The sequence below is a fragment of the Akebia trifoliata genome, chromosome 3 (genome assembly GCF_017979445.1).
Source record: "Akebia trifoliata isolate Shusen 1 chromosome 3, ASM1797944v1, whole genome shotgun sequence".
Classification (NCBI taxonomy): domain Eukaryota; kingdom Viridiplantae; phylum Streptophyta; class Magnoliopsida; order Ranunculales; family Lardizabalaceae; genus Akebia; species Akebia trifoliata.
Window position 1 is genome coordinate 23,911,759 of NC_141377.1, and position 11,200 is coordinate 23,922,958.

An 11,200-nucleotide genomic window follows, 5' to 3' on the forward strand; every position below is an offset into this window, starting at 1 on the left:
AACCATTTCCATTATTCCGAAATGGGGGGTAAAACCTTAATTTCATTAAATAACTTAAAGTAAATGAAAAGTAAAAATTAATGAAATAAACATTTACTTAAATGTTTTTAATGAAATAAAGGGTGAGAAATAGTGTATAGGCAATGGAGAAGTCAAGCCAAGAGTCAAAACACAGTTCTGAAGAGAACTGTTTCAGTCGATGGCTGTCGATGGTAGAACCATAGTTCTGTCGGTGGAACCGACAGATTGGTCATCAACAGATGTCGGTGGGACCGACAGTCTTGCCGACAGCATAAAATTTTCTCGCGTTTCGTCGGTGGCACCGACCCTTCCCACCTACAGTCTGAACCTCACACGCGATTTTTGGATTTTTCGATCCCTTCTTTGGATCTTTGTTCCATTCTTCAAATCCCTCAATCCACCCACGAATTCAACATTTAAAACATAGATTAAACACATCAAATCCTTATTTCTAGCATGAATTTCAATTCAAACAAAGATTTCTACGATTCAAAATAAACAATAAGTTTTGTTAAAATCACCTAAATGCATATTTTGGAAATCTAAAGTTACCAATAAAAATTGAAAGTCTCCTACCTGGTTGTGGACACCAAGAATACAAGCTAGCACTACAACTCAAGGTTGGATGGCTCGAGAGTCGAGGTTGGGCTGACTTGGATGTGAAACCCTCGAATGGAATGTGTTGAGGTTTACTCGAGCTACCCGGTTGATTTTTATGGAGGATGGAGAGAACGAACGAGAATGAACAACAAAAGGTGGTGAAGTTGTAGCCCTCGTCGTGGCCGACAACTTTGCCTTCTTCGTCAAGATTCAACTCGGCTTCGTTCGCGCACAAACTTGATGGCAATGGTTCGAAACCCTAGGGTGGAGAAGTGGCTGTCGTTTGGTCCCTTAGAGGAGAAGAGAAATGAAATAAAAGAAACTCCACTTTCCTTTAAATAATAGACTTGAGGGTAAACTTGTAATTTCCCTTCATGGTTTATAATTTTTCCGATAACTCGATTATTCGGACTTGAAAAATGACAAACGAGTATACCATTTCGAATAATTTTTCATTGCGGACCTAACGGTGTTATCAAATCTTTTCGATTCTTGTTCTAACAAAACTCCACTATTTTGGGTCCCACTTAACACGAAATTCGAGGATTTTATAATTTTTTCATCCAAACTCGAATTCAAACTTGCTTACAGGCTAAAGTATATATTACGATCGTTTTAAAACTAATAGCGAAGTCGGTTTTCCTTGAAATTAATCATAACAAGATCCGAGTATTTTACTCTAAGTCTCTCCTTCGATATTTTCTTCCAAATCTCACCATTTAATTTCCTCGAGATATGAGTTGAAAATCCGGGGTGTTACATTTATCCTGCTTAAGCTGGCCGTTTGACGTGACCGTAAGCAATCTCTTTTCAATGTGTCAAAACGTTCGACTACTATAGATTGTTAGTGATCACTGACTAATCATCTTCATCTATGCCTATCAGGCGTACATGTGATTCCTAAATATACAAACCATTCGTATACGACCACCTTTACATTACAAGTTCACTGGTAAAGATAGAGAGGAATAACCCGGATTTCAGTTGTGACTCCACTCTCATACACGTCCCATACCACATATGAGCTTAGTGGTCCCTACCGCATATCCTAGGATAGTACACCACTCCGGATGATATGATGCATTATCCCTTTAAGCATTTACGGACTCTTTAACAGCTCACAAAGTAGCTACATATATATATATATATATATATATATATATATATATTATTTTCATTTAAAAACAAAAGAGAAATTAACAATACAAGGTTGAGAATGGATACCCAGTTTCCTACCATGCAAGTGTGGCCACCCAGCCTAAAATAAATAATAGAACGGAAAAGTAAACAGCGCCTCGCGCTAACAGAAAGTAAATAAACATGCAACCAGTAACATTATTCATGGATATCCGTTCATCGACCTACACATAACACAACAATGTAAAATGCAGATATCACCCCTCGGGTGTGACTCTCACATTTTACCGTTTCATACCCCTTTTCCCTTTTTTTGATTTTTTTACACTTTTCAATCTCTCAAACAAAATATCCACTTTCTGATATTCATCAACTCAATATGAGTTCGTTGAATATTAAATCATTTTTCCAACTATGAAATTCATTTTTATCAATAACATTGAAAAAGTACAAAACTTAAATCAAAACGGGATCCGAGCGGTGCATAAGACCCAACTGACGGAAATAATCTAGTGAAATATCATACCCATGTATAATTTGTTATAAAATACAATTAAACATATTAAACATGCAAGTTTTGGCGGGAATTTAAAATAATCAATTGAATTCTATATTTTTGGAAACTCACCATAATTTTTTAATAAAATCATAAATGCAATTTTCATAATCTGCGATTACTAATAGAAATTATCAGTTCCTTACAATATTTAGGCGACGGAATTAAAATATGTACTCGAAAATCGAGACAATCGGTACAAAAATCGAGATAGATCAAATTTCAAAGTTGCTGATTTTTTAATATGACCCGATGATTTTGAAGATCTCGATGTCGTCGTCATTTCTCCCTTCTGCGACAGAGGACGGTTTGACCCCGAAACAGGCGAAATCCGAGGTCAAAATTTCAAAATCCCTTTATATAAATACGGCTAATTTTTGACGATACGAGGTGAAAAAGAAAGTGAAATGAAAAGAGGTTGGGTGGGTTTTGTAGAAAACGCGGCTGCAGACGTTTCTCCCATCTGCATCGGTCGTCGATGGCGAACGGTTCGCGACGAATCTGAGTTGGAACGTTGAGAAAAAAAATAAATTTAAAAAAAAAATCATTGGCTGGTGTTTTTGGATGGGTTGGGGAAGACGATGATAAAAAAAATTAAAAAAATTTATTTATATAAACTTTGGGACAAAATCGGTATTTTGCCTATTATTTCGATCGACAATAACTTGACCATCCGGACTCCAAAAGTGACAAATGAATACTCTATTTTACCTAATTTTTTATTCCAGATCTAATGGTATGGTCAATTTATACAAATTCTATATCTAAAAAAATTTACAGTTTTAACTTGAGGTGACCCCTAAAATTAACGTCATTTTCATTTTTTTACGATAATTTGACATTCTGTACTCCAAAAATGACAAATAAATAATCCATGTTCAATAATTTTTCGTTACAAATCTAATGGTGTAATCGAATCTTAATAATTCTTACTCTAACAAAAAATCACTATTTTAACCTAGTCCAACTCGGTAATCGATGATTTTGTAACTTTTATGTTTGGACTCGCATTTGAGTGTGCTTACAGGTTAAAGTATATTTTTAAATCATTTTGAATTCAATGGTAAGGTAAGATTCCATTAAAAATGATCAGAAACATCCTAAAATGTTACCCCTAAGTCCCATTTTCAAGATTTTCTCAAAATTATATTATTTATTTTTTCTCGAGATAGAATCGAAAACTCGAGGTTTTACAAGCGTTTTTATCAGGGTCTAGAAATTCATTTCTAGAGTCCTAATTATATAGACTTTATCAATAAATACACTAATTCCCTTCATTAGACACAATGAATGGTTAGTCTATAATAATTCTTGTTTTCAACTTAATTATGCATTTTAGAACTAATTATTGTTATTTAAGTGTAACAGGAATTATTCGCAAAGTTTCAAAACGAATCAAGAAAATCTGAAGTTACCATTGTGATTTAGGATCCAAAATAAGATCGTAGACCAAAATTTAAGTCAATTGAGCAAAATTATACTACGGCACCATGGTCAACGGCAGCGACACAGTCAACGAAGAAAATCAAGCCTCGAAATTCATATTGAAGCTTGGCAGCTGAAAGACATTCGTATTGAAGTATGACTTTAGTATTTTTGTAATCACGGAATGTTTTCGAAACCCTAATTATCCAAGAAATCCTAATCTAGTCTCTCTATAAATAGGAGACCAGACTAAAGGGAACCTCATCTCCAATCTTCCCTAGAGGGATCTCGCATCTCTCATCTCCCTAGCTATCAACTTCTTTTTTCTTTTCTTTTACTTTAGGTTTTTACTTTATGTTTTTTAGTTTTATGAAAGTTATAAAAAGACTTTGTCAGTTTCAAGTCAAAAAGCAATAAAAATATTTTCTTTCTCTCATCTTTACTTTTTTTTCCATGCTTTCTTTACTTTATTGTTCTTGCGATGACTGATGGCTAAATCTCTGTTAGATCGGTTGAGGATGCCGTAGCAAGATTTATTAATGTTTTACTATTCTCGTAATTGCTTCATAGTTTTATTGTGATAATATTAGGTGTTTATTATTAGGTTAACCATTGAATGTTTCTCAAAGTTTTGATGGTTTCTTTCTTTGATAAGTTCAAGAAGAACCATGCTTTACAGATAATAGTTAATGTTTATCTAATAGTCTTGGCCTAATTTATTGCATACTTTTGATCTCGTTTCTATTATAACTGTTTGATCTTTTGATCCACAAACATTAGCTTTGTTTAGTGGATTGAAATAAATAGAGAACTAGAATTCACTAATAAAGCTTGTTAAGGTGAATCCAATTGATCTACACTTCTCTATCATATTTTTAAGTTTCTATTTTAGTAGTTTACTTTAGATAAATCTCTCTCGAAAATTATTTTTAATCGATTACGTAAACTCGAACTGGATTGGAAGTAAAAATACTTTGGATTAACATTGTCTCTATGGTTTGACCCTTCTTACCAAGGTTTTCTTTTATTCTTTATTTTATCATCATTTACAGCTCGAACACTTTCTAACATCGTTTAACCCTCCAAAATCACAGTCAAAGTTGGACTTTCAATTTATAAAATCTTTGACTGCGAATAATTCTAATTCGATCATGATTCTGAACTTGTAGTACAAGAGAGTTTTAACGTATTTAAGATTCTTATTCCAATTAGAAAGTAATTAAAACTTTACTATTTTTAGACTTACTATAAATAGTATTGTTATTTATAGTAAGTATCTCAATTAGAATAGAACTAGGTTTTTATTCTTTCTTCTTTTATAAATACTATTGTAACTCCATTTGAAGATATAGAGAAAAGTAATAAAGTAAATTTGTTTTCTCCAATTATTAGGTTTTATTCTTCATATGAGATTTGTTTGGATTATTTATTTAGACAGATTTTAGTGCAACGACATCAGATTTAGGTCCCAATTTTGTCTGTTATTATCGACGCATATAAACAGCCGTTTTTGTACAGAGCTTAGCCATCGGAAACACTTTAATATGTGAACCATTAGATTAAATTTCAAACCCACTATGTTTTTAACCCTGTCTCAATTTGTTTCCCCTTCAAACCTTTGTCTCTCTCCCTCGCAATCTGGGGCATGCCTCAATTCCCAACAACCTCTTGAGAAATACATAAGCTATCCCTTCTACTGTACAATAGGTCATTAGAAGAAGTACAGCTGATGGTTCTAAAAGAGTGAAAGGAAGACTCAAACTAGTCATCTTTAAGCAAATATTGTTCACTAGTAAATTGAAGTATGATGGTGGAAGAAGAGGCCATTCCTTGGCATTCAACAAGCATTGATTAGAACCGAGACAACAGTGAAGGAAGTTGTGGTAATGGAATTCTAAGGATATCTAAGAAGCTTGTAACATTTTGCTTTTGTGTGACCTAGAGGACCACAATAATCACAATGTGGGCGACCTTCTACCATCATTATTGATGAACAGAACTGGAGCATCTGGTGGATCAGGTGTTGTAATTTTCCCTATTTCCTATCACTACTACTCATGATCAGACATTTTGGGACATGAAAACCAACTCTTAGATCAATTTTGGAAGAACTCAACGTCTTGCTGAAGAGCTACAAGACATGTTCTCTAATATCTGCTCTACAATATAGAGACATTTGAAACACTTTCCCAAATCCAAATTTGGGTAGTAATGTAAAACTACAAATCTGATTTCCAGGTATATTCATACGAACCCAAGGAAAGGGGTTTCACAACCTCATTGTGTAGAATGTGAAATAGTTGAGCTAATTGACACAATCGTCATAGCCTAATCCAAAAGTTTGAGGTCAGCTAAAAGAGTCTTGGTCCTCCAATATTCTCTCTAGTGTCATTCTTAGGTCAATTCAAATAGGTTTATACAGCCCTCTCCACCTCTATCAATTTTTCTTTCTTAGATCTCTTGTTCTTTTAGAATTTTCGACTTGCATATTCATGCTTATCAGGACTTCTTGCGATCATTGCATAGACCTCACCAAATCATCTCAGTCAACTTTTCCTTAGTTTATTACCTACTAAGACCATTCCTAAATATGGTCAAATATTTTCATGAATGCATCTATGTCTAATTTTATTTTCCTTAATTTTTCCATTCATCTCTCTCAACCTTCCTATCTCTGCGACATTTAATATATGAACATGTTGCTTAACCATAGGTTACTGATAAAAAATAAAAATTAAAAATTCTTAATTGCCCAATATTCAGATCCATTAATCATATTCTTCCTTGTTTAGTTTTTCTATTTTGAGCTTTTAAATCATTCGAAGACTCATTCAGCTTATAACATATAAACAGATAATAAGATACTCGAAACATTGCTTTAAACTTTAACGTATCACTGTCAACATTATATTGTACAATCAGTCAAATACAGGAAATTAACTTAACATAACCACCATTTGCACATCTACAGATAAATAATAAAATGATAAATATTGTTTAAATCCTCAATTAACAGAAATGTAACGGATCAAAATCACAACAAACAGTAGTAGAATATGCACATTATTAGGGTACCAAATGATATCTCCTTATACCATGTACATTCCCCTCAAGGCTTATTACTACTAGTGTTGATGGCTCTCATCTCTCAAATTAACCCACTAATTTGAATCTGATCATAAGAGTTAAAGATACTAGTACCACCCCAGAAAATTCAAGTAAACTAAGAACTGAGACGAAACCTCAACAGCTGATGTTTGGTGTCGTAGATATACTACTAGTCCATTGTTCAGTCACTGAATCTGGTGAAGGTGGTGGCATATTCTTCAACAATCCGACATCATCCTGATGGAATATCAACCTCATCTGCTTTCTCTGTCTTATACTCTTCGCTCTGAATCCCTCTCAAGACCTCCAAGACTTCCATCATCGACGGCCTCATTTCCTTTTCTTGTTGCAAACACCTAAAAGCCAATTCCGCCACCGATGTAATCATCATCCTTATAGCGTAATCTGATTCGAACCCAAGATGCGGATCGACCAACTCATGTAATGCATGATTCTGGATCTTGGTTATAGCCATGTTTGCCAAATTAATATCATGCCGATGTCTATTGACATCTACTGCTGGCTTTGATGATATAAGCTCAATCAAGACCACCCCAAAGCTGTATACATCACTCCTATCGGTAAGCTGATAGCATTGGTAATACTCGGGGTCGACATAGCCAGGTGTCCCTTGTGGAGCTGTGGAGACATGAGTTTTGTCTGTGGGGAAGAGACGGGACAGCCCAAAATCCGCGACCTTAACATGGAAACTGTTGTCAAGGAGAATGTTGTTGGTTTTGACGTCACGATGTATGATGTCAGATGCATGGAGGTATGCCAATGCATCAGCACTCTCGATAGCAATGTTCATTCGAATAGGCCATTTGACAAAGCCAGGCTTGCTACGCTGTCCATGTAGATGATCGGCAATTGGTGCCATTGGGGATGAATTCATAGACAAGAAGGAGTTCGCGGCAGTGTCGAGATGTGCACCCATAAAGGGAGACAAGGTTTTGGTGACGAATGCGTGACAAGATCGCGATTTCGTTCATAAACTGTTCGACACGCTTGAAGTTGTTCTCGTAAAGGCGCTTAACTGCCACGATACGCCCGTCCCGGAGCTTTCCTGATTAAGAAAATCAATTTGCAATCCATCAGATGGAACTTATGGATAAACAAAATCCAAACTTGAAAACAAATGAAGAACTTTTTTCTCACCATGGTATACAGTACCAAAGCCTCCATCCCCGAGTTCTTTAGATGAGTTGAAATTGTTAGTAGCTTCTTCGAGCTCAGTGTAGGTGAAGATAGGAGTCTGGAAGTAAGTGTTGCCCTTTCCAAGGTCCTGCTTCAACGACGGATCGGGCAAAATGTTTTTGGATACCAACGTTAAAGTGGGAAGGCTCTGTTTTCTTCGGCGACGGTAGAGGAGGACAAAAATGCCAAGTATCATAAGTAATGCCCCAACTCCAGCGCCTACACCTGAGACAGGAGTAGTTCTCAGATGTTTAGCTTAATATAGAAAACCATAAAATAGAAAAAGAACAAAAAATATATATATATATAAGGTCAGGTTCAAGGGCCATATGAGAAAACATATGAGAAAACTTTCGTTTTTCAAAATAAGGGTTAGAGGTTTTGGATTGAGCTGATTTTTTGCAAGGATGGTCACTATGATGAGAAGATCATCCTCACAAAAAATCAGCTCAATCAGAAACTTCTAAATCCATCAAAAGTGATTTACAAATAGTGATAAAAATTGGTAAAAAACGACGGTCCACATTCAAATAATTTTTAATGGGGTTAGAAGTTTCAGATTGAGCTGATTTTTTTTTTTTTTTGGATGATCTTCCCATCATAGAGATCATCCTCACAAAAAATCAGCTCAATCCAAAATTTCTAACCCATATTTTAAAATTTTATTTACCGTCGAAAGTTTTCTCATATGGCCCTTGAACCTGACCCATATATATATATATATTCTCTGTTGGATGTGAAGATTGAATAAGTTCAATTGTATGGCCTTAACTATCTGATATACAACCCTCTGTTTTTTACCATCTGTAAACCATTATCTGAATCCTGTTTTATTCATAAAATTTATACTCAAATGGAGGAAAAAAGGGATCTACTCAAAAGCATTCATGAAAAATAAAAAGGTGTTCCTAAAGGGTTGATTAGATGAAGGTTTTAAAAATGGTTGTTAATAATTGATTAATGATGATGACATTATAAATGCCCGTGGTTCATAAACTCTCATACTTAACTTATAAACTATTAGAACTTCATTTATTTCATATTTTTACAAATAAATTAATACTTATAAATCAAGGGAGTAGCAAATCATATACAACAAATATTCCAAAGCTAAAATAAAATTAAAAATGTGTGGTTGTAAAGGTCATCATAACTGTTATAACACACACCAGTGCACCTCTTATTTTCATTAAAACCTTAATGTAGAGGGACTAGTTAAAAGGAATTTTATTTCAAAAGTAAATCTAATCCACTTTGTGAAATAAATTTTTTTTTTTTTTAAATTCTATTTATTTGACTTCTTACATGAAAGAAAGCCTTGTTTTTAATAAACTTTTTAGAAAATATACAAAAGATATATATGGCTTCTTATATTGGGGTCAGGGTAGAACAAAAGAAAATTTTAGTTGATGGAGATATCATACCTGCACCAATCTGTACTGCCTTGTTATTTCCTCCTGCAACAGAATACCATAGTGTTAGAGAGGCCTAGCTGAGAATGAACAAAATATGAAAATCATCATAAACAAGATAATCCAACTGTGATGCTTATCAATATTCTACCACCCCTTTTAGATGAACCCACTTGCTTCAAATTGCACATGGAAAGATGATAAGAACAATCCTTATTTGAAAAAAGAAGCTTAACTCAAAATAATTCGAAATTTAAAAGGGGGAAATAACCTTGTTTCATTTCTTTACCATCGTTAGCATCTTCACATCTGAATTTTCCTTTGTCATCACCAACACACTGACCTCCTTGTTTCCAATTACAATGATAACAGTCTGGGGGAATATACCACAACAGAGAGAACTTGGCGGTCAACAGATCCTCAAGTTTCTCTAATGGCTTAAACCAATTCTCCAACTCCTTTTTTACAGGAAGTTGAACAACAGAACAGCGATTGGAAAGATAATTAGGTATAATTGGAATAATCTCACTTGTAAACCAATTGAAGAAGATGTCATAATCTTTGCAATCCTTGAAATTTTGAGACCATGGGAAGGATTCAGAAAGAGAAGTAGGAGTACCCTCACGCTTGCATTTAACAAAGTAAAATCTGCGGCTTATAACTTCGAAGGAAAGGGGAGACTCTTTTGCTGTGAAATTGTCGAGCAAATGACAATAACTGGATACCAAGGTATTTTCGAATTCAGGATCATAAATTTCGATTGTCCTGTTATCGTGATCCATCTGTTCAACATTGTACCATTTTCCTTTCTTCTTGAATTGGATTTTAGGTTTATTATCGGTACAATCCATGGTGCACAACCCACAATTTGGATTGCTGGTGTTAGAGAAAGGAAAATCAATTTGGCCCAAGGACGAGCAGTTGAAAGAACATGTTGTTGTGAATGCTTGTAATGAGCCAAGAGAAAACAGAGAGAGAAGGAAAGAGACGACAACAAAGGTAGAGGGTGCTAAAACAGCAGAACCCATCTCAAAATAGAACACTTCTAACAAACTCAGAAAAGCTCACACCAGAGTTCACAAAACTTCTCACTCTTTTTAAGGTTTATTCTATGTTGATCTGAATGAAAATAAGTCCTTAACAATGTTATTCACAATCAAACTTTGCAGAGTTCGACACATTAGGTTGACTTGGAAGACTGATCACAAAATACTTGTGGAAAGAATGCAGAGATGGGCCCCTCTTTAAATACTTGTTCAGGGAGGAAGTTTCCTCCACACCTCCAGTCTTCACAAGCTACAAAACTCAACTTAAAGATGTATAGAAGACTTAAAAAACATTTTCAATCTTGACCTATACGTCTGGGATAATAAAAAAAAGAACGACTTCTCAACTACCATGAAAGCTCCCCCACTTTTTCCTTCCTTTTTTTTTTTTTTTTTTTTTTTTTTTTTTTTTTTTTTTTTTTGAGTGCTCATTTTATAACTCAACCTGACAGGGGGACTCAAAACTCAAACATGGGCAAAGAACCATAGATTCTGTCCCTCGAGATACAAAACCGACCTGCCATCTACAGTTGTGTATCCCGAGGTATAGTTGAGTATCCCAAGCAAAAGAATCTACGATTCTTTGCACATGACACCAAGGGCGGAGCCAGGATTTTTTCAACGTGGGGGCAACTAAGAACTTATTAATAATATTAAATTTTATTTTATAAAATCTACCAAAATCGACTTCTACTATA

General features: G+C 34.7%; 1 pseudogene across 1 annotated transcript; it reads right to left on the reverse strand.

Annotated features, from left to right (window-relative positions):
* Positions 1 to 6,709: 6,709 nt before the first annotated feature.
* Positions 6,710 to 10,676, reverse strand: LOC147406173 (LEAF RUST 10 DISEASE-RESISTANCE LOCUS RECEPTOR-LIKE PROTEIN KINASE-like 1.1; annotated as a pseudogene). The gene is made up of 4 exons (XR_015176342.1): positions 9,728 to 10,676; positions 9,469 to 9,501; positions 8,006 to 8,269; positions 6,710 to 7,913 (listed from the first exon to the last, which is right to left on the reverse strand). The product of XR_015176342.1 is annotated as an LEAF RUST 10 DISEASE-RESISTANCE LOCUS RECEPTOR-LIKE PROTEIN KINASE-like 1.1 (transcript).
* Between the last annotated feature and the right edge of the window lie 524 nt (positions 10,677 to 11,200).